The sequence below is a fragment of the Peromyscus maniculatus genome, chromosome 1, assembly GCF_049852395.1.
Source record: "Peromyscus maniculatus bairdii isolate BWxNUB_F1_BW_parent chromosome 1, HU_Pman_BW_mat_3.1, whole genome shotgun sequence".
NCBI classification, from domain to species: domain Eukaryota; kingdom Metazoa; phylum Chordata; class Mammalia; order Rodentia; family Cricetidae; genus Peromyscus; species Peromyscus maniculatus.
The window spans coordinates 5,923,217-5,946,050 of NC_134852.1; the positions used below are offsets into that span (position 1 = coordinate 5,923,217).

Here is a 22,834-nt window from a genome sequence, read left to right on the forward strand (position 1 = left end):
CTTGTAATACTTCTTGTAATACTTGTAATGCAGGTACTTGTGACATTTCTGCTCTTCTTCCCACATTGTTCCTTGTCGTGCTGTACATGTCTTGTTTTGTCTTATCAACCAACCATCATTTATTGTCAGCGTCTTGTGCAACCATGAGGGAAATGGCATTTCCGTAGGAAGTAAATAGGGAGTCTGGAGGCAGCCCTCACTAGAGCGCTGAGGAAATGAGAAGCAGGTGTCTAGGGAGTGAATTGCACCTCCCTATGGGGCTGCTGTAAGGACAGCCACAAGACAAGTTTCAGCAGCCTCTCTCGCTCTCTTGTATGCTTGTCTATCCAGTCAAATATTATGACTCCTTGGAAGAGATGCCATGACTTTGACATTCACAAGCCTGCACTGTCTAGTTAAGATGTGAAAGAGGAAGAGGATTTTGTGGTTTGTGAGATAAATCAGCCCATAGTTTAGCACTGGTCCATCAGAAAAACCTGCATAATCCAGGAGGCTCTAGATAAGAAGGAAACCTGACTGGACTTCAGGAAAGAAACATCTCATAGGGCACCTTATTCTAGGGCTGAGTCTACACTCCAGGACCATGATATTGATGAGTGAGTGCATTTCTAGTTGTCCCAGGTTACTTTTTTTCTAACTGTTGACCAGGAGCCACTCCTGGGCAGTACAGATGGTGCATAGCCAGTATGGGCTGATCCTAGAAATGTTAGGCAGGTCCTTTGGCAGAGGGCAAGCAGTAAACCTCCCTAAACTCATTCTCAGAACTGAGCCAAGCTCTGTGGTTCCCTGGGGGGACTGGAGTGACAATCCTTTGTGAGAGGACAACATAATTCCAGGAATATCATCTCTGTAATGATGGAAGCTCAGATCTATGGTGCAGATAGACCCCACTGGAACATAGGAGCAATGCTCCTTTTCCATTCCAATTATTGAATGGCACCATGTAGGGAGCTAAATCATTGTTAGCTGCCCTGTTTTCAGAAATTCCTTGGGTCTAGTGGGGACAGGTGAAATAACACCCATTGTTCCCACTCTCAGGATCTCCTTTCAGAAAAGGCATCTTCACTTATAAGTGTCTACTATTACAGCCCAACACTGGCTGTCAATGAACAACTTGAGTGCTCATTTAACACACTGGCTCCTTTCCTCTTAGGGGTCTACTAGAGAGAGCACAGCATGTCAACCCCATCCAGTTTGTAAAGACAGTCCTGAAGAGCACATAATCTGTGACATCATATTCATGAGACTTTACTAAGTATTCCATGATAAACATTTACTAAATGAGATTCTTTGGTCATATTCTGCTGCTAGTCTTGAGAATGTATTATAAAATGAAAAGAATACCTCATGAAAAAGTGAAATTTATCCAATCATGTAAATTCCATCCACTGTTGAAAACGAGATGTTATTGATGATAATAACAAGATTAAAATTAGAAACATACATAATGGAGACAGCTTTTCAGGAACAGTTAGCATTTGTCAATGACCCAGAACCATTCATCATGGACACTTTGAAGAAATTAGAACAGAGAACTTCCAGCATCAGAATTACTTCATGTGCCAAACCTCCAAAGTTAACATCATAGTGAATGGTAACAAAGCAGAAATTTTGTATTAAATCTTGAAGAAGATTCCAGAATCTCCTCTCTTCACACATTTCCAGCATTGTACTTGAAGATCTCATTAGTACAGAAACAGAAGTAAAAGTAAATATATAAATTGAAATGCTCTTCCCAGCAAAGTGATTCTGGAATAATTGATCTGCATGCCAATTTCTCTTACATATACAAAAAATAGGCAATGGAGAATGAAATGACAAACATAAATTTCATGCAACTCTCCCACCATCACACTTGTAAGGTTATATTGCTATTGTGAAGGTGTCTTTCATGGGGTTATATAGAGTGGTCAGCAAATGCCACATATCAGGGTTAAGAAAATGCTTTCAAAGTTGTGCCTACACTACCTTGACAGACAGTCTTCATTCCACCAGTGTGATAATATTGGCTTTATATTCACGAGAAACTGTATGAGGAATAACTATTGAAGACTGACAGGTTGGAGTGTCATAGTGAGAGTTTTGGAGACTCATAGGCAGAGTAACTTTGAATTCTGGGCTCTGACTTTACTCATAATTTTTGCTATTGACACACCTTTCTTGTTTTTGCTCAACAGACAGAAGCTTCTGCCATGGAGAATGTGGCAATGTATAAGAATGAAAAATGACACATGAGAGGGAAGGAAGAATGTACAGAAATGAGGACCCATGCCCAGCAGATGAGACAGTGTATTCCCTCACTTTATAGATTCAGAAAATAATTGGGTCAGTCAGCAAATGCCTGTAATAGGTGGAGGGATATGAATTTGCCTAGGAAGCATCTCATCACAACCCTCACATCACAACCTTCCTCTGCATCCAAATCACATTTGCTCCCTGGACATTTTCTCACAACAGTTCCTCAACATACAAAAAGGACTTTTGTACAGAAAACTTGGATCATCAGGTTTATTTTCCATGCTCTGGAACCTTGTGAGATGTACTTCTTTGTCTTCTGGTTACATCCCAGCTACATGTTTGCCCTGTCTCTGGCTCCACCAACCCTCAAAGATGAGAATTCCAATGACTATGAGGATCATGACAGCCATCCCCATCCTGATGAGATTCTCCAGTGTGTGATCCTGGTTCTCTGAGGCTGTGGTTGTGGACAAAGAAGTTACAGAGGATAGGGACAGTCAAAACTTTCTCAAGATAACTAAATACCCCCAAGATAACTAAATACCCCCAAGATAACTAAATACCCCCAAGATAACTAAATGACCAGCCAGGGATCATGTCTTCATTGGACAGAACTTGACCCTCTGTTTTCAGTGCTATGACTTTGAATTCTCTTTATGCAACTCTCCTGAGATTGGGAATGTCCTAGGATGGGCTTGATAGTCTCAACTGATCCTGAGAACGGAAGAAGAGGAGGAAGATGTGTTTATGCTTTGGAGACCTGAGTATTTCATCTGCATTCCACTCAGTTACTGTAAAATACCCATCATTCTCATTCTATAAACTCATGAAGTGCTGGAATGGATTTTTCCCCTGGCATAGCTGGGTTCCCTCCCCTATTCTTACTAGTTATTTTTTTAGCACCATTTTTCAAACACCAGTGAAAATATCAATTCAGAGTAGAATAAATTATTAAAACATTATTGGCCTTGATCCTAAGGCACCACACTGAGCAGCCACAGGACCATTCTGAGTGGGGTATCTGTATGTCTGGTAAACTCAGCAGAGGTTGTGTGGACTCACATCCTCAGTCTGAGATGATTTCCTAAATGGGTGCTTTTGCCGAGTGTTTGTTCCATTGTCACACTTAGACTCTCCCATCTCTCCTGTGACCTGAGTATTCTCCTGATCTCTTCTGAGTACCCAGAGACCAGGAAGCGGTGGTTGAGGAGGAACTATCTTATTGCCCCAGAGAAGAGATATGGTTTCTGCTAAGGTTGAGAACCGGTGTCATGCTGACAAACTTTCCCAGATGTTTCTCACCACATCAGACTAAGAAATTTCTCTATGTCCAGTTCAGGTAGGAGCACATCCTTCTGATGTAGATTGTTCTCCATCTCTTTTGTTTCACATATCACTTCAGAAATGCAGGACCAAGGTGTGGGGCAGTGCTGTGCAGTGTTTTGTAATCGTGGCTCTCAAAAGAAGATGTGAGGTGTGTGTGTGTGTGTGTGTGTGTGTGTGTGTGTGTGTGTGTGTGTGTGTGTAACCAGTAAAGATAGTAGATGGGAAGCCACTGGGCTTTCACAGAATATTTCTCCTAAAGGCATGGCTAGCCAACACTAAGAATAGATGCCAAGACTAACATATCTAACCCTTACTTTTCTCATCTTTACAAATAATAGATACTGAGACAAACAGGACGGCTGTAGTGTGAGGAGAGATTGGTGCAGCTCTTCCATCACTTTAGGGTAAGTTGTGTACAGCCCCTGGCAGCTCTATCCCTAAACTTCTTGCTTAGATGAGTGCACCAAGGGTAGGCAGAAGACTTTCTTAGCTGTCACCTCTCAAAAGAAGGCAAATCCATTATTCTCAATTTCTCTATTTCACCCTGAAGTGAAATGTTGCAGACTTCACAAAGGAGCAGGTTTGACTGACACTGCTGGATTTCATTTTACTTAATATGATCATTGTTATTTTCAGGTTCTTATGTAAAATTCTATCTGGTAGGGTGGAGCTATGGCTGTGGATCTGTTTTGAACAAAAGGAAAATATAGCAGGACCTGTACTTATTACAGAAAAGCTACCTCCTCCACTGGGGACACTGTGGGTCATACATGCCCTGACAGTAATGGTCTGTGAATACTGATAACTGAAGGGTGATGAGCAGAGGTTGTCACTGGGGACCAGTTTCTGCTTAGTAGCCTATATCTGTCTGTGGCCTCTAAAAGATGCTCTTTCAGACTATGTGATACCTTCTGGACTCCATTAACAGAGACTGTAGTGAGTATTCCTAGGAATATCCATGTTGGCCTCCATCATCATGAAGGTGAATATCCATCTGACTGAATCTCTGCAGCATTTGTAACCCAATCCTAATCAACAATTGTAAATTAAGAATGCTGATATAACCCTTTATCTCAGAAATACCTGGATCACCTCAACTGGAACCATGAACTCCACAAGGATAATGGCACATGACAACAGGTACAGAGATGAGTTGACATATCTTGTAGCACCTGTAGGTGCCACTGAGACAGGAGGTCACAGAAATCATGGAGAATACTAGAAATATGCTCACGATCTAGAAGAAGGTAGCCTGGATGCCCTGCCATGGCCGTGTACCTACCCCTAACATAACCATATGGTACCTAACATACCATAGTCACTGTGGGACAGATACACTGCAGAATAAGTTTCTGGAGGATTCTTCTGTCATGAGAAGTCACAGCCAAGGCCAGCACTGAAAGCAACTTAAAGATGTGGGCCACACTTCTACCTTTTATATGCAGAGAAGCAGCAGTCCAGAAATGGAAGAAGTTGCCCAATTTATCATCTCCAGAAAGAGCTGTGTCAAGTCTACAAGTAGCTATTTTCCATCAGGGTCACTCATTCTAGTAGGGTCTTTACATAGTCTTCTGGGGCCTGACTGCATGTGGCTGAGAGTTGTGTTCTCAGAGTCTTAGTGGCAGGATGGGGAGTTCAGTGTCTGTGTTTCCTGTTCTCTACCTACCCACTTGGTCCATCCTCCAGACTGAGCCTAAACATCTTTCTCTCTCTGGATGGCACCTTCTATAGCACAAACTAAACCCTGAGATTCTGGGGTTTCTGTGGGGATCTGTTTGCCTCCCACACTCAGAAGTTGAAGCCACAGAGACATGAGGACTTTTATGGCCTATGAGCCGGCAGGCTCCCTGGAGATGGAGCATACACCCTGCACCAAAGGGCTTGGTACTCACCAGGTGTTGGCATAGGCCCTGAGGGTGGTGGACTAGAAGGTCTAATGGATCCTAGAAAAAGAACAATTATAGGATGAAAGTTAGATGCTAACCAAGAGACCTGCCTCTGCTCACACTTTTACATCTGCTCTATAATATCCCTACAATCCTCATGCTGTCTATGCCAAACCAAGATTACAATAGAGGATGGAGTGGACATTAGTAGAAGGACGACTGCTGGCATCCACTTCTTTGGCAGGGAAAGTGCCTTCTGACTAACCTTCCTATTGTCCCCTTAATCCCACCCAAGTCAAGGGTTGTCCTAGGGTTTGGACTTAAGTCACCATGAGAGTGCAGGGTCACCTCACCTGAGACTGTGAGCTCCACAGGGTCACTGGCTTGTGTCAGCAGGTAGAGAGATGAGTCCCAAGAACCATAGCACCTGTAGGTGCCTGAGAGAGCAGTGGTCACAGCACTCATGAAGAATTCTGCCTGGAAATCCCAAACTTGAAATTTTGATTTTAGTTGCTGGGGTTGTTGGGCTGCTCCCTCCTTGGACAGAATGAAAGTGTCTACTTTGTATGTTGACTGACACAGCAGGGTCACGTTGTCTCCAGAGTGTACTGTGGAGTTAGGCTTCATTGAGAGGGAAGGACTGAAGGGAAGCTGTCCTAAAGAGAAGAGGGATGATGAGAGCCTGCTTTCAATGTTCTGAGCTGACACCTCACCTGTGAATGCCCTAAGCTCCTGGTACTCTGTCTCTTTTCTCTTCCTGTGCCAGTTTCCTGCTTCCCTATATCCACATCTGTTCCCTAATAAGAGTTCTATCATTTATCCCAGTCATCAGCTACTAGACTTCCCCATGACAGACCATGCAGATGCTAAGTACCTGATTGAAATTTCTTGGTTCCTTACCTGCGATCAGGATATCCAGGGGGTCACTGGAGGCTGACCACTCAGAGGAGAGATTGTATGCACCATAGCATCTGTATTGGCCTCCAGTGGAGCTGCTCACAGAATCTAGTGTGAAGTTGGACAAGGAGAAGCCAGTCTTGGTTTGCTGGTTCCCGTGCTCAGTCAGGTTGTCTTCTCCTACCTTGTACAGAAGAAATCTGTCATAGTTGACATCAGAGCAACACTGCAGGGTGAGGCTCTTCCCAGGGTCCAGGATATGGCCTTGGTGAGTGAGCAAGGAGGGCTTCTTGGACAGACCTAGAGGGAAGGTGACAGGTTAGTAATTGAGGAGCTGGTTTTTAACCAAACACTTATCCCCTCCCTTCCTGCCCTGCACACATCACTGCTTCTTCCCAGGAGTAGGGCTCTGGCTCAGCCACTAGGCTTTTCCTCTACCACTGTCTACCAACAACTACCCAATGGGACAGGTCCATGACAAAGGGCTTAGGGTGTCAGTCAAGAAATGATTGATCAATCATGGGGCTGACTTACCTGAGATGTATATTTTCAAGTGGTCACTGGGTACTGACCATAACTGTGGGGTATCATTGTAGTAGCCATAACATTGAAATGTCCCTATATGATCTTGGGTCATAGAAGCTATAAAGAAATAGGCTTGGTACTGCCTAATACTGTGTATATACTGTGAGTTCATGGAGCTGAGGAACTTCTGATCTTCCTTGGTGAGAATGAGCTTGTCATATCCCACCCATGAGATACACTTGAGAGTTATATTCCCTCCTGGGGATATCACAGGGCTAGGCAGGGCCGTCAGGTGGGGTTTCTTGTAGTAGATTCCTAGGAGAGAGGGAAGCAGACTATTGCATAGGATCACACAGCCACAACGCTCTCCAGGGCTAGGCTTTGGGAGGGGAAAATATAAGAGCAGAGCCTAGTATGGAGATGCTGACTGTCCCCTCACCTGTCACCACAATCTCCAGGGTGTCACTGCGCTCTGACCAGCCAGCTGAGCTGTAACAATAACAGTGATATTGTCCTCCATGTTCCTGTGTCACAGAAGGGATGGAGAACTTGGCCTTGTTCTCAGGCATCTCTGGGGTCTGTGTGCCCCAGGTTTTCTGGCTTTCCTCTTTATGCAGAACACATATTTCTGCATTCATGGTCCCCTCACACCAGATGGTCACAGCACTTCTGCAAGTGACCACAGAGCCTGGCTCAGCCTTGATGGTCAGTTTGTGTAGGGTCCCTGCAAGGAAGTAGGAGAGAAGAAGTTGGGTCTTTCTGAATGTGGCACAGAGAAAGTCACACATGCAGATGGCACTTTTTTCTTTTTAATTTATTCTTCCCTGATACAATACATCCTGACAGCAGCCTACCCACATCCCCTCTCCCCCAGATTCACTGCTCCTCTGTTTCCTTTCAGAAAGAACATGTTTTCTGGTGATATCAACTGAACACAGAATAACAACATGCAATAAGACTAGTCAGACACATTCAAATTAAGGCTGGACAAGGTAACCCAGTAGGAGGGAAAAGATCCCACATGCAGGCAAAAGAGTCTGAGACATCCTCACTCCCATTGTTATGAATCTAACAGAAACCCCAAGCTAGCCAGGCAGTGGTGGTGCAGGCCTTTAATCCCAGAACTCAGTAAAGAGATGCAGGGTGATCTCTGTTAATTCAAGACCATCCAGGTCTACTGAGTGAATTCCAGGCCAGACAACACTACATAGTGGAACTCTAAAAGACCAAACCAAACCAAACCAAACCAAACCAAACCATCCAATGTAAAGAACCACAGCTTGTGTGCAGAGGGCCTAGGGCAGACCCATGCAGGCTCTGTGCTCACTGTTTCAGTCCCTGTGAACCCTTATGATCCCTGCATACTTGATTACATGGGCCATGTTCACTTGATGTCCTGAAGGCTCCAGTTCCTGCATCCCTTCCTCCCTCTCTTCTGGTGGGTCCCCAGAGCTATTGTGGATGTTAAATTAGTTGATCCAGAGTAACAGAAGACCCCATAAGGATTCATCTCTGTCCTGGACCTCCTGGATGCTGCTGTCACTTTCTGCCTTGGATTCTGTATCTTGTGTCCCACTCTTCTATGTACTGTGTCAATGACTCAGGAGCCATGGTCCTCACACACACCACACACCAAGGCCTCCCTGAACATATGCATAATTTTAGCATTACTCTAGGGAAAGGCTGGGGTTCCTCACCTGAGACCAGGAGCTCCAGGGGGTCACTAGGTTCTGACCACAGCTGTGGTTTGTTCTTCTTAAAGCTGTAGCATCTGAATGTCCACCTTTGACCAGAGGTCACAGGGCCCACAGAGAACAGGGCCTGGAACTCTCTAGTAGAGTAGTTATACTGTGAGTCCCGTGTCCAGGAGAGCTTCTGTGGTCCTTCCTTTACCAGAATAAACCTAGTATATTGCTGTCTTGAGATACAGTTCAGGGTGACATTCCCTCCTTCAGTCACCACATGACTAGGCTTGGCTGACAAACTGGGTTTACTGTAGGCTCCTAGGAGAGAAGGAGGAATCAGTTAAATGTCCTCAAGGCCTCATTGTCCTCCTGGATTGTGAGGTGGGAGCCATTCCTGTTATCAGATCCACTTCATGCCAGTCAAGCCTGAGGCTAGAGACCCTTTGGGTCCTCTCACCTGTCACCACCAGCTCCAGGGAGTCACTGAACTCTGACAATCCATCACCGGTCCTGTAGTGACAGCGATATCATCCTGCATGTTTGTGGTCTATTTTTGAGATTGAGAATTCCGCCTTGTCCTTAGGAGTCTGTGGATTCTCTGTGTGTCTTAAATATTTGTGTCTATCTTTGTAGAGACTGTACTCTTTTGCTCCTGTGGTCCCCTCACACAAGAAGGTCACTGTCATATTCTCAGAGACCACAGAGTCTGGCAGTACTCTGAGGATAGGTTTAGGGAGGGCCCCTGCAAGGAAAATAGCAGCTAGGACATAGGACAACAATCCTCAGATTGCAGACCCAACCCCAACCCTCCAGCCATCCCCAGGGGCAGCAGACATGTGTTGTTCTCCATCCTCACTGCCCAGGCATGGCTGCAGGAATGATGAGAAGTGAAGGTCAGGACAGCTGCAGACACTCACTCACCTGCCAGTACTGGGGTCCCCAGGCCCAGAGTCAGTCCTGTAAGAGAGTTCCCTGTGAGAGGTTTGCCCCTGAAGCTTAAGCAGCTCCTCCCCTGTTCAAAACCTCCTGAGATCCTGCGGTTACCCAGTGAACCAATGCTAGGCTGTGGGGCATCGTTATTCTTAGCCCACAGTGTCTGGTCCCCCTTTCCACATCTCACCCATATAGATTAGGACTGTGAAGGTGAAGGTCATGGCATCTCCTCCTGGAAGCTGCAACTCTGCTTATGGCCAGAGCTACAGAGACTGTATGGAGAGACAAGAAACACAGGGTGTGGCATCTGGAGGCTGGGCACTCCCCATGACATGGTTGTACTGGAGCAGCCCCACAGGAAGGGGAAGTGCCCTCCTCAGGCACCAGGCTCTGACTTCCCCAAGGCTGTGGCTAGGTCAGGTAGTAGACTCTGCAGTCAATTCTTTGATGGATGAAATTTCCATAATCCCATCAGTGTCTGTCTCATCTATCCTCATCCTTGTTGGGACCAGGTGGTAGCAGACATGTATGAACATTACCCATATTAAATACAAATTTATGTGTCGGTTTGCTTTATTCCTTTTCACACTTTTTATGTAAAATTCTTCTTCATATTCAAAATGTTTGAAGGTCTCACTGTGTACATCTGCATGGAATAAACTTTATAATTGTCTTCCTCATAGCCTCAAGTGATGGGTTACAAAAACTGTACATCACTATTTTTGGTTGTTTGTTCCTTTTTGATGTATGTACTTCTATTACAACTTTAAATCACATTCATTTAATTACACTCACTTAATAACAATAAATTACACTTATTTTCTCCTTTATGTGTGTATACTGAAATGTGCCACAGACACTCATGGAGGACAGAGGACAAGTGTAGAAGGCAGATTTCTGCTTGTGCAATGTAGATCACAGTCAGGACTGAAGGTTGGCAGCAGTACTCATAAACTGGTCCATGTCACCAGCCCAATCTCGGCATCATCATTTTCCTTAGTCCTTCTGCTTCAGGCAAAAAATATCCAATGTTTCCCCATGGGTCCTGGACCAAACAAGGTCCCAGCATTATTTGACATTCTTTAGGAGCAGGCTGTTGGTGTGGCCACACATTTTGAAGCAGTTGACCACACAGGGATGCAGGCACGTACAGCGTTTGTGGGCAGCAGTGCATGGCCTTGTTACAGTTGTGTTTGTGGAGAAACTGGCCAAGGGATGGCTTTTTGATGCCACCACACAGGCACAGCAGCAGTTGAAGTGTGAGACTCTTCCTGGACCTTGCTGTTGGCCAGAGTGCAGCCACCCTCTATCTGCTGGCAGCAATACTACCTGCTGCTGGTCAGGTGGGGTGCCTCCATTGTCTTGAATCTCAACCTTGCCATTCTTGAGGGAGTAACTCACTGGGCCAGACCATGAGGGTAATAGTCTTGTCCGTCAAGACCTTACCAAAGCCCTGTATGTTGCTGTCTGTTCAGCCACCTAGTTGAAGAAAAAGAGAGCTCAGTAAAAATATTTTCTTTCCTCTTCTCTTTAGTGCGAGGGATCGATGGCAGGGCCTCCAGTATTCTACTGCCCTTGAGACATACTCCACCCCGGGCCACACCCACCTTATCCTGCAATTGCAAAGTTCTTATCTTTAATTTTTTTCAATCTTCTATATGTTTCTTTTTGTTGAATTTTATAATTTAATTTAATTTTACATATCAGACACCAATTCCCCTGTCCTCCTTCATCCCACCCCCTCCCCCTAACTTACCCCCCATTCCCATTTCCTCCAGAGTAAGGACTCCCCTGGAGATTCAGCTCAGCCTGGTAGATTTAGTTGAGGCAGGTACACTCCCTTCCTCCCTTCACCCAGGCTGAGCAAAGTGTCCCAGCATAGGCCCCAGGCTCCAAAAATCTAGCTCATGCACTAAAGACAGGACCTGATCCCACTACCTGGGGGCCTCCCAAACAGTTCAAGCTAATCGACTGTCTTACTTATCCAGAGGGCCTAATCCAGTTGGGGGCTCCTCAGCTATTGGTTCATAGTTCATGTGTTTCCACTAGTTTGACTATTTGTCCCTGTGCTTTTTCCAGTGTCGGTCTCAATATCTCTTGCTCATACAATCCCTCCTCTTTCTTGTTGATTGGACTCCCAGAGCTCCACGTGGGGCCTGGCCGTGGATCTCTGCATCCACTTCTATCAGTCATTGGATGAGAGTTCTACCACAACAGTTAGAGTGTTTGGCCATCTGATCACCACAGTAAGTCAGTTCAGGCTTTCTCTCCACCATTGCCAGTAGTCTATTGTGGAGGTATCTTTGTGGGTTTCCTTGGAACTCTCTAGCACTCTGCTTCTTTCTATTCCCATGGGGTCTTCATTTATCATGGTTTCTTATTCCTTGTTCTCCCTCTCTGTTCTTGATCCAGCTGGGATCTCTCACTCCCCTAAGCTCTCTTTCCCCCAACCTTTGCCCTTCATTACTCCCCCTCACATGCAGTTTGCTCACGTAGATCTCATCCATTTCTCTGTCATTGGGCAATCCCTGTGGCTTTTTAGGGTCCTGTTTGCTACGTAGCCTCCCTGGAGTTGTGAGTAGCAGTCTAGTCATCCTTTGTTTTATATCTAGTATCCACTTATGAGTGAGTACATACCATGTTTGTCTTTCTGAGTCTGGGTTACCTCACTCAGGATGATTTTTTTCTAGATCCATCCATTTGCCTGCAAACCTCATGATGTCATTGTTTTTCCCTGCTGAGTAGTACTCCATTGTGTACATGTACCACATTTTATTTATCCATTTTTCATCTTCTATATTTTATGTATGTTTATGGGTTTAATAACTTTTGTTTTTGACTGGAGACAGGCTCTCTCATTGGAGCTCATTATGTAGGCCAGGCTGGGCTGGAACTCACAGAAATCCTCCTGCCTTTGTTTCCCAAGTGTTTGGATTAAAGGTGTAGGCCACCAAACCTGGCCATGTACTTACTATATTAATTGTTTGAAATTGTCCTAGCAGTATGCATTGTGTTTTGATGGAGTCCACCCTTCCAACCTCCCCTTGTCCCTTAACCATCTCTTGCTAGTTCCCTGCTCATGGACCTGATTTGCTTTTTGATTCCTTCTGTGACCTGCAAGTTGTAGAAAGTCCACTGCTTTTCCTTATACACATAAATTTCTGTTCTCTTTGTCTCATGCAGCTCAATTTGTGCTTCCCATAGTTTGGGCATACACCAATTAATGAAAACTGACTCTCCCTCTTCCAATAGGCATGAAATGCCAATAGCTCTTGATCTATGGGTGGTACTTTGTGTCCATCTCCCATCACCATACTAGATTTGCTCTTCATTGAGCTTACATGGGGCTTGTAGATGCCATCACAACCACTGTGAGCTCAGATGTTCAACTGTTCTGCAGTGTCCAGAAAGGAGTTTATTGTCATCATCCACCATGTCTGGGTCTTAAAATTTCAACCTCTTCAGTAATGACCCCATGCTAGGAGTGTGTCACATGAATAAATTGTCTAACTTAGCATCACCTCCCAGGATGGGTCCAGGGCACACATGTCTTGTTTGTCACATGGAGAAAGAGAGAGGTGTCACTGAGCATTTCTTCCTTTTGTTGCTGAGCCCCAAACACATTCTTAATTTCCTCTTTGTATCAATGTCAATATGAATAATCATCATCCTTTAAGTCTGTCTGTATATTTCCTTTACTGAATCAGAAAAATGATCATTTGGTAGAGTACTTGTGTCTGGGTTTGATCCCCAGTATTGCATAAATATGATGTTGTGGCTCATGTCTTTTAACTTCATTCAGGAGTAGAGCTAAGAGTAGAGGGAGTTAAGGAAATTCTTATTATGCAATGAGTTTTGGGTCAGCCTGGGCCCTGTCTCATCAAAGTAAAGAAAACGTCCCCCAGAGTTTGTGGTGAACAGGATCAAATATATTTCCTATAGAACTCTCACACTGTGCATATGTCCCAAGTATTTCATTACATCCATTGCTAAGGAGATATTCTTATCCCAGACCCTGCTTTTTCCACCCCTGTGAGTTGTTATGCCCAATGTGTCACATGGTTGTAGTATATCTTCTCTGTGGATTTCATGGGCACCTGCTTTTTCTGACCTGAGAATAAGTGATGAGGCGTGCCATTTGTACCAGTCAGGGTTTCACTGAGTGCTGTGAGCTTGTTCATACCGAACTAACACAGGCATCACTGTCAGGGAGAAGAAGTGCTGCCCTCTCCTGGTTGTATATTGGGAGTTCCCACAGAGCATTGAAGCTGGTTTTTTTTTTTTTTTTTTTTTTTTTTTTTTTTGGAGTGTTAGTGCCTGGGCTTTGATCTGTCTTTTGTGATTCTTACCTTTTGTGTCTACTGCCTTCTGTTTGAAGTATATCAATCTTATCTGAGTTCTTCCTGAAAGGTTCAAACCTATTCAAAACTTGGTTGTAGAAGGACTCACAAAAGTGTGAGGTCCTGTCCCTGAGAATTGCATCGGCATTTGTCTTTTTTGGGAAGTTTCAGATAAGAGGTTTGTTATGGGGAAGTTGACTTGCTAAGGTGTAAATTGTCTAACAATAAAAGGGCTTCTCCCCTGTCTCTGCAAAAGCCAGAATTCTTCCTGGAGTGACCCTGTTTCCTCCACATACTTGCATGAAACCAAACACCAACACTTGTCTGGGTGAGATGAGCTCCATGTGGTGAACTTGCCTCAGATGACTGACAGCCACACATGGCATCTCATTCACCCTCTCTGACACAGAAGGGTAAGATGCAGAGTTCAGCAGAGGCATCTTGTTTGCTGGTGTATATGAACTCCCCGGGATGTAGGATCAAGATTCTTCTCCAAACGTGATCCATGGCCTCCATCCACAGCTCTTCACATGGACCACAATTACTGATCACACAGCCAGATAGACTCTGGTGGGTGAGTCCTGTAAACCTGTGTGTCCATCAGAGTGTGCCCAGCTGAGGACGGTTCCTGCTGCTTTTTACAATCAGCTCATGGTGGAATGCAGGAGAGTCTCTGTTTTGAATCTACCTCAGCACTGGGCAGAATCTAAGTGGCTGTATCTTGAGTGCAGGCTGTATTTATGATTCCAGATGCAACCACGCTGTATCTGCTGTATTTGGTGTTTTGTTATGTTGGGCAGTGAGTGATTATCTATTCTTTTTGAAGTACTTTCAGATCTTGATTATTCACTTTTGATCAAATTCTTTGTCTTCTTCAATTCGAGAGAACACATCTCCCATTTTTCATTCCCTGTAAATGAAGCACACAAACCCACACCCTCCCATACATGCACACACACACACACACACACACACACACACACACACACACACACAGAGAGAGAGAGAGAGAGAGAGAGAGAGAGAGAGAGAGAGAGAGAGAGAGAGAGAGAGAGAGAGTTTGACACATATATTTTTAATACAATCCTGAATTCTGGATTATGCTATGCTCATGTTGATCATGTCTATCATTCCATCCACATGCCAGGGTGTGTTTCCTGCTAATATTTAGGTCAAGTTTTTATTTTATCCCTAAAAGGGAAGAAATTTCCACCCAGTTTCTTGATGGAATTTTCAGGGTCATGTTTTCTCCTAAGGACATCATCAGGCCTGGCTGCACCGACAGAGAAGGCTGTATAGAGAACTATGTGAGGGAGAAGAAGGCTGCTCAAATAGCTTCTTACATTTCCTCAGCTATCTCACCATGCCCTGTTTCTGAGGACTTCCTTGTCTGTTATTATTTTTCTTTTCCCATTGCTCTGTTTTTCAAACTTTCTCTCTCCAGGAATCCAAGCTTTTTTATGGTCATCACCATGTGGAATTTCCCAGTGGCATCTGTGTGTCCAGAGTTCTGACTACATCTGCTGGGCTCATCTTCTATGATAGAAAGCTCAGCAGCTCACTGGGAGCAGAGAGAGAGAGAGAGAGAGAGAGAGAGAGAGAGAGAGAGAGAGAGAGAACTCTGTGCACTGTAGCATTTTTACTGCCCTCCAGCTGCTCACAGAGCCCAAGAGGAAGTCATACTGAAAGAACACAGCCGAAGCTTTTGTCCAGGGCACACAGTGACATCAGTTTCTCCATCTTTGGATATCAAAGAGACGCTGGACTATCAGTCTCTCAAATGGCCTAGGACAGATTATTTTGGGGCCACTAGTGATGATCTCCTGGGTATCCCTCCTGTAAAGACAGGCATTGGGTTCATTCTTACCCTAAATCTGCCCTCTTCCATCCTCTGGTTCAAGTTTCCCCTTATCTCACACACTGGCAAATGAGAACTCAGATGCATTCAGTCAAATTCCATCTGTGGCTCTCCTTAGTACAGAGCTATTGGAAAGACCTTCAGGTTTTGAAGTAGGTGGTTCAGGGTTCGAACTTCCTCACCTTTGACCTGGAGCTATAGGATATTACTGGGCATTGACAACAACTGTGGTTTTTAGTCTTGCAGTAAGTGGAACATCTACATGAGCCCTTGTGGGTCAGCATTTGTTGGCCCAGGATGGACATGCTGTGTGTTTATAGTTTTGGTGTAAGTTCAAGGTGCAAGAACACTCATGGTGTGTTCTCTTCCCTTGGACTGAAAGAAGCTTCCAAGATTTTACTGTGACCAACACTGGAATGTCAGAGTCCCTTCCCATGTCACTAACGGGCTGGTCAAGGCTGATAGGCTCAGTATACTGTAGAGTTCTAGACACAGGTAGCATCATCTAATACTGTACTTGGATGATGATTCCTGAGAACAGGACCTTTTCTCTTTTAGGGCAGGGTTGGTGATGGTACCACTGTATGTCCTTTCCTCTGTCATCATGAAGTACAGGTGTCAGTGCTTTCTGACAAGACAGTACTTCTATGATGGAAACACAATATAGACATGTATATTCAGCTCTCATGTAAAAGGCTGTAAACTTGGTTTTGGTCCTAAGATGAAGTTCAGCTTATCTTGCCCCAAATCTTGAATTTTCTTCTCCAAAGAGTGTATGATTGTGACTTCCAAAGTTCCTAGACACCAAAGAGTCATGGAATCCACAAAGGGTCTCACAGTGTGTGGCTCAGGCCAAATAATTGGTTTGGGGAATTTCCCATCCTGAAATCAGAGGCAGATTCCTAGGACATTCTCCAACCACATTCACCTTCTCATGTTTCCTCATAGTCACCCTTTTATCTGGTTGTGATGTAAAGTTCCTACCTGAACTTATAGTTATCCTCACAGTTCAAAAACAAGATCAAGGGCTGGAGAGTTGCCTCAGTGGATAAATCATTGGCTGCTCATTCAGAGGATACTGTTTCGGTTTCCTTCTTGTTCCTAAGCTGAAGTGAAAACTGTTTGCACCACTGATATGGTTTCCTTTCTGTAGGTGTAGTAGTATTTGACTCCTGATGTCCTCTCCTACAAGATGGTCGCCTTAGTTTGCTGGGAAAGTATGGAATGTGGCTGTGCTCTGAGGATGGGCTTAGGGATTGTCCCTGAAAGAAAATGAGCAGTTTGAATTTAGGATATCCATCTTCAGAATGCAGGACTGAATTTCACAGCCCTCCAAACACCCCAGGATCACCCCACACATGTTCTTTTCCATCTACACTGCCCAGGCATGGCTCTTGTGTATGATGACAGAAGCATACCAGGACAGCTGTGGATACTCACCTGCCAGCACTGGGGTCCTGAGACCCAGAGTAAATCCTGGTAGTGTTCCCTGTGAGAGGTTTGCCTCTGAATCTTGAGCATATCCTCACCTCTGCAAAAATTCCTGAGACCCTGGTGTTTCCTGGTGGGCCAGTTCTGGGCCATGGGGCAGGATAATTTAGACCACTATAATCACCTCCCCCTCTTCATATCTCACCTAGACATAACAGAGCTTTGAAGGTTAAAGTCATGTAACCTCTTTCAGGAGCTACAAATGTACTTATCCATATACAATACCTATCTGAAGGGACAGGAAACAGTGTGTGGCCTTTTGAGGCTGTTTTTCAGGAAACTCACAGGAAGGGGAACTACCCTGCTCATGAACCTGGCTCTAACTTCCCCAATTTTGTGGCTAGGTCAGGGAATAGACTCTGCAATTTTTACACAGATGGCATTTTCACAACCCCATAAATGTCTGCCTCATCTGTCCTCAACACACTCAGGTCCAGGTGGTAGTACACATGTATGGATATTTAAAAGAACAAATACAAATTTAAATGAGTGTTTGCTTTATTCTTTTACACATTTGAACACTAGATCAGTCCCTTGGAGGCTTTCTTTTTGTTGGTTCAGACGCTGTGACCCTATGTGACCAAGTTAGTTGCTTTTGTGGGTTTTTTTTGTGATGTTCTCTGTATCTGTTTCTATCAGTTACTGGATGAAGCCTCACTGATGACAGTTAGGATAGGCACTAATCTATGAGTATAGCAGAATATCATTAAGCATCATTATGATAACTTGAAAAATAAATTGATTCATTCATTTATTTTACATCTTTTTTCATTCATATCTGGTTCTATCCTAGGATGCTGGGTTGTCCAGTCTCTGAGTTCTAGCACTCCAGGCAGTGTCAGGGAAAGGCTCACTCTTGTGGGATGAGTCTGAGGATGGACCAGTCATTGGATGGACATTCCCACAATCTCTGCACCACTTTTAACTGAGCACTTCTTATAGGCAGGAGTAACTGTAGCGCAAAGGTTATTGAGCTGGGTTAGTATCCCAGTTTCTCCACTGGAAGTCTTGCATGGTCACAGGAGATGGTCAATTCAGGATATATATCCATTATTGCTAGGAGTCTTAGCTGGGGTCCTTCCAGTAGATTTCTGAGAGTTTCCCTTGCACCCGTTTTCTACCTGACCCAGAGATACCATAAATTTCCAATAGTCTCTTTCAGTACTCTCAGTTTCCCACCCCTAAACCCAATCTCTCATGTTCCTAAGGCCACCTGACTCCAGTCCACCCATGAGATCTCTCCTATTTTCCCTTCCCATGGAGCTGCACCTGTCTCCCCTTGAGTCCTCCTTCATACCTAGTCATTCTGGATCTGTGTACTGTAGCATGATTATCCTTTCTTTTATAGCTAGTACCCTCTTATAAGTGAGTACATAGCATGTTTATCTTTCTGGTTCTGGGTTATCACATTCAGGATGATTTTTTTTCTAGCTCCTTCAATTTGTCTTCCAATTTCCTGGTGTCCTTGTTTTTAACATCAAAGTAATACTCTATTTTGTAAATGTACAACATTTTCTTTATCTGCTGTTTGGGTGAGGGACATCTAGGTTGTTTCAAGATTCTGGCTATTATGAAGAAAGCTGCTATGAACATAGTTGAGCAAGTTTCTTTGTGGTAAGATGGAGCATCCTTTGGGTAAATGCCCAGTAGTGGTATAGCTGGATATTAAACTGTCTTTATTTTAGTTAGTTCAGACAAAGGCTCGTCTATCTTTATTTTTTATTTTTGGTTTCTCTGTGTAGTTTTGGTGTCTGTCCTGGATCTTGCTCTGTAGACCAGGCTGGCCTCAAACTCAGAGAGATCCACCTGGCTCTGCCTCCTGCGTGCTGGGATTAGAAGTGTGCACCACCACTGCCTGACAAGGTTTGTCTATCTTGTTGATTTTCTCAAAGAACCAACTCTTTGTTTCATTGAATCTTTAATTTCTTATTTAAGAAATTTTATGCATTTATTTTTTAAATTAATTTTACATACTAACCACAGATCCCTGGAAAGGGTAATTAGATGAGATCTCCATGAGTAAACCAAGGGTGAGTGGACCAATAGAAGGTAAGGGATGGGGAATGAGAACATAAGGGAACAGGATGGTTGATCTGGAACAGGGATGGAATGTGAGAACAATGAAAGAGTTACCTAGATATAGGGAGACATCATGGGGACAGGGAGAAACCAGGTACAAGGGAAGTTCCTAGGAATCCACAAGGATGACCCCACCCTAGACTACTAGCAATAGTGAGAGCTGGCTTACCCCAGTAATCAGATTGGTGAATGCCCTCACTGTCACAATAGAGCCCTCATTGGATAACTGATGGAGGCAGATGCAGAGATCCACAGAGATTCACAGCCAAGCACCAGGCCCAGCTCCAGGAGTCCAGTAGCAGAGAAGGAAGAGTGATTTTATGAATAAAGGGCATCAAGATCATAATGGAGAAATGTACAGAGACAACCAAACCAAACTAGTGGGAACTCATGAACTTTAGACCAACAGCTGTGGAGCCTCCATGGGACTGGGAGACAATTGTGTAGCTTGGTCTGCTTAAGGGGCCCCTGGCAGTGGGATCAGGATCTATCCCTGGTGCGTGAGCTGCCTTTTTGGAGACCACTACCTATGGTGGGATACTGTGCACAGCCTTGATGTAGGGGGAGGGGCTTGGACCTGCCTCTACTGAATATACCTGGCTCTGCTGACTCCCCAGGGGAAGCCTTGCATTTTTGGAGTAGGGAATAGTGGATTGGGGGTAAGACTGGAGGGGAGGGAGGTGGGAAGAGGGGCATATGTGATTGGTATGTAAAATTAATAAAAAATTCTTAATATAAAAAGGACTGAAAAAAACAAATAGAGTTATAAATAGGTCCAGACATCTAACTTTAAAATATTCTTTTGTAAGCACTGTGATCTATTTCCTTATCAAGGTGAACATGGACTGAGCATGAATTCAACCAGTTATCACCGTCTCTGTGGATGCTCTGTGGAATAAACATGGGGAGATCTTGTGTACATAATTTATAGAATTGTAATGATATAGTTAGAGGGCACGTACACTGTTGCAAAGTCTGCTTTAGGCTAAGGAAGAAGGCTACCAAATCTTTTTTTCTAGTTTGACTAGTCCCAAGTGGAGACACGATCAACAAAATTGATTCATACTTCTTCTGAGAACTAAGGACTCAGCCAGGCTGACAGGAAAGTCTCTGAGAGGAGCATGCTCCTTCTGTCTGCAGCACAGCAGGCAAAATCTGATCACTATTGATAAGTGAGCAGAATGTGGTCACTGTGGCCCCAGTGCACCCTGTTGAAAGCCCAATGCTTGTTGGCCACACAGCATCTGCTCACCACAATATGGTAATCACAGGTGTCGCGGAAAACTGTGAAGTAAGACCCAGAGGGTTGTTTTCTTTTGGGTGTTTGAGACAGGTATTCTCTGTGTAGCTCTGGCTGTCCTATAACTCACTCTGTAAACCAATCTGACCTCAAACTCACAGAGATCTGCTTGCCTTTGACTCTCTGAGTGGTAGGATTAAAGGCATGAACTATCACCAGGCTGAGTTCCAGAATTTAACACAGCCCCAAACAAGGTTCCAATGAATCCCACAACTCACCATTTCAAAATATTTTTATTAAGACATTTTTATTTATTTTATGCACCAATGGCAGATTTCCTTCTCTTCCTTCCTCCTGCCCATTTCAAAATTTTTATGCACTGAAATCATGGTGCCCACAGATCTTGGGAATGCCCTCATCTATTGAAGGTACATTATGTGGCCCATGGCCATCATCTCTTCATTTTCCCACCCACTCTTGCAGTGGTGCAGATAACAGTTCTGCGCTGTACACTTGAAACCTGCTGTGGAGTTCGTGTTCGTTACTTTACTACTGCTGCCACTAACGCCATGACCAAGGCACCTTACAAAAGAAAGTGGTAATGGGGTTTACAATTTCAAAGGGTTATAGATAGTTCATAATGGCATAGTGAAGGAATCCTCACAGGAGCAACAGAGTTCTCATGTTTCAACAAGCAGGAATCAGAGAGCACACTGGGGATGGTGGGTGTCTTTTGAAATCTTCCTACTTGGCCGCAGTGATACACCTCCTTCGATAAGGTCAGACTTCCTAATCCTTCCTCCCAAAGTATTCAACCAACAGTGGACTAAGTGTGTAAACATACCAGCTACTGTCATCCAAACCACACAAGGGATTATGGTTTTTTATTTTTAAAAATTTAAACTTTATGCTACACAAAAAAGTGAAACATTTTCTGACAATTCTGACTTTACAGTTTTTGAAAGTTTTAAGATTTTTTTTGGTCTGGGTTTTATTTTGTTTATTTTTGTTGTTGTTTGCTTGTGGTATTGTTGCTACTGCCTTGGGATGTTTTCTTTCTCCCTGTAGTTTGAAGTGTGGTTCTTTTTAAACACCCATAAACTTTGAGTAAGCATAAATAAGTCCCAGTTCTTAAAAGCACAGGCAGCATTTTTCCTGTTAAATAAATAAATGTAATTATGTGTTTAGGATATCTCAAAATAGCTGAGGACGATAATCAGAATGACATTTTCCTCATTCAAATCATCATCCACTCAAAAGGGTTTCAAACGCTTAAAGAAATGTTTTTTAATTGTAGAACCAGGAGGATTTATGGCTAGTGTCGGGGGAACTTTTGAGAACAATTATTTGTTTTACTGAGTCATTTTATGTGAAAAATCCTCAATTTATTGTTTTACTGAGTCATTGTATGTAAAAAAAATCCTCAATTTATTTTTACTCAGATTTAGATTGGAAACCTTAAAGAAAGGAAGTAAACACTTTATTCTAGTAACTTTTTTTCATGCAAGAGTTGTTCCTCTTTATTGCAGAATAACATTTTATAGTTAAAAAAACTAACCATACAGAAAGGAAATATGGATTATATATAGCTTTTTGTCATCCCAGGCAACTTTTCTTTGCTATTGTTTTTTGTTACAAAAATACATTTTCTCTTTTTTTATTAAGAAATTTTCTATTCATTTTACATACCAACCACGGATTCTCCTCTCCTCCCTCCTCCTGCCCCCAAGCCTTTCCCCTCAAACCCCCCCATTCCTACCTCCTCAAAGGCAAAGCCTCACATGGGGGTTCAGCAGAGCCTGGTACATTCAGTTGAGGCAGGTCCAAGACCATTCCCCTACATCAAGGCTGTGCATGCAGAATATTCCACCATAGGTAGTGAGATCCAAAAAAGCAGATCATACACCAGTGATGGATCCTGATCCTATTGCCAGGGGGCCCTTAAGCAGACCGAGCTACATGATTGTCTCCCTTATGCAGAGGGCCTAGTCCAGTCCCATGGAGGCTCCACAGCTGGGTATAATAGTCTGTGCTGGCATCCATGGCCTCTTAGTGTCTGCATAACATCTTTCTAGGACCTTCTGGCTTTCAGAGTCTCCATTTAGACATCAGGTATTATTCCAATGGGTCTGCCTTTATATGTTACTTGGCCTTTTTCCTTTGTAGTTCTTAATTTTTTTCTTTATTCTCTATGTTTAGTGGTTTAATTATTATGTGGTGATGGGACTTTTTTTGGATCCAGTCTATTTGGTGTTCTGTAAGCTTCTTGTATCTTCATAGGCATCACCTTCTTTAGGTTGGGAAAGTTTTCTTCTATGATTTTGTTGAATATATTT

At 43.8% G+C, this 22,834-nt stretch overlaps 1 pseudogene across 1 annotated transcript; it reads right to left on the bottom strand.

Moving 5' to 3' along the window:
• Nucleotides 1-2,494: 2,494 nt before the first annotated feature.
• On the bottom strand, nucleotides 2,495-9,778 carry LOC102921144 (paired immunoglobulin-like receptor B; annotated as a pseudogene). The gene is made up of 10 exons (XR_013050289.1): nucleotides 9,678-9,778; nucleotides 9,479-9,514; nucleotides 9,015-9,299; nucleotides 8,570-8,875; nucleotides 7,312-7,596; nucleotides 6,882-7,187; nucleotides 6,351-6,647; nucleotides 5,804-6,106; nucleotides 5,457-5,507; nucleotides 2,495-2,695 (listed from the first exon to the last, which is right to left on the bottom strand). The product of XR_013050289.1 is annotated as a paired immunoglobulin-like receptor B (transcript).
• Nucleotides 9,779-22,834: the final 13,056 nt, after the last annotated feature.